Source organism: Sciurus carolinensis, chromosome 11 (genome assembly GCF_902686445.1).
Source record: "Sciurus carolinensis chromosome 11, mSciCar1.2, whole genome shotgun sequence".
Classification (NCBI taxonomy): domain Eukaryota; kingdom Metazoa; phylum Chordata; class Mammalia; order Rodentia; family Sciuridae; genus Sciurus; species Sciurus carolinensis.
Genome location: NC_062223.1, coordinates 29,435,421 through 29,437,113, shown reverse-complemented (window position 1 = coordinate 29,437,113; position 1,693 = coordinate 29,435,421).

Here is a 1,693-nt window from a genome sequence, read left to right as displayed (position 1 = left end):
ATACACAAATGATGCTGAATCTAGGAATCTGGAGGAAGGCTGTTCTCTAGAGCGTCCCTTCCCTCCCAATTAATAAACATAAACAAATGTGATAATGAATTAAACTTCAATTTGTCTTAGATTATGGGAAAAAAAGGTGGCCTATTGTATTTAATGGTGCTAAAGTATCTGTGCTATTATTAATACAGTAAGAAACAATAGTTGTAGAGTCCTGGTTATTATTTTTAGTACCATTCTTCAATAGAAATCTAAGGGCTTCTTGATGAAATGAGTGATTTTAAGTCTGGGGTACAAATTATAAGATCTATTGAACAGTATGTGGTAGCACAAAGTAGGGAGTTATAAAATGCACGTACATTAATGAACATATACAAAAAGGAAACTGGAATCAATGGATAGAATCCATCAAAATCAAACCATAAGTGAGTAACACAATATTGAAATATAGCCTAAACCATAAAATAAATATCCATGGGTGCCCAAGTATATAAAATATTGAGTAACTAACTAAATAAGAAAGCATAAAACACCTCACATGAAAAACTTCCAAATGATTTTACAAGTTTTACTACTTTAGGTACTTCATATAAATAGAATCATACAGCATTAGACTTTTTGTGAATGGATTTTTCTTAACATAATGTTCTTAAGCTTTACCCATGTGGTAGCAAGTATTGGGACATCCTTTAATACTGGATAACATTCCATTGTATGTGTATATCACATTTTTAAATTCATTCATTTGCTGTAGAATACTTGAATTATTTGTGTGTGTTGGCTATTGAAAATAATGCAAATAAATGTACATGATTGTACATATATATCTCTTAAAGTCCATGAGTTCAATTCTTCTGTGTTTACACATAAAAATGGAATGGTGGATCATCTAGTAGTTCTAATTTTTTAAGAAGAAATATCTTTCATATAAGTCAATCATTTTATATCCCTAGGAACAGATCAGAAATGTTCCTATTTTTACACATCTTTTTCAATTCTTCTTATTCCTTATTTTAAATAGAAGCCACCTGAATGGATTCAATGTTCTATTTCTCTATACTTTTGATTTACATCTCCCTATGAACAGAGATGTTGAGCATTATTTCTTCTGTTCATTAGCCATTTTTTTATCTTCCTTGGAGAAGTGTCTACCTAGTACTTGGCTTATTTTTAAAAATTGAATTTTATTCGATGTTTAGTCATAGGTGTTTACATATATGTGTGTATGTATATATATTTCTGGATATTATCTGTGATCACATATGACTGCATGCATTTCTCCCATTCCATGAGTTCCCTTTTCATTTTATTAATAATACCCTTTGCTGTAAAGAAATTCAATATTTAGATGCAAACCAATTTATCTATTTTTCTACTGTTACCTGTATATTTGGTATTTTATATGAGAAATTATATGAGGGGGGATAGTGGTATCCTGCATTGGTGCTTCATCATGTTCTTTTTGATATTTTTAGAGTTTTAATTCTGACATTTTTTATCTATTTCAAGTTGATTTTGTATGGTATAAAATAATGGTCCAGTTTCATGTTTGACATGAGGAAATTTAATTTTCCCAACATCATATATGGAAAACTCTCCCTTTCCCATCAAACAATCTTAGCACTTTGATGGAAATGATTTGGTGATATCTGACAGGTGTTATTTCTGAGCTCTTTATTTTTTTACATTGGTAATA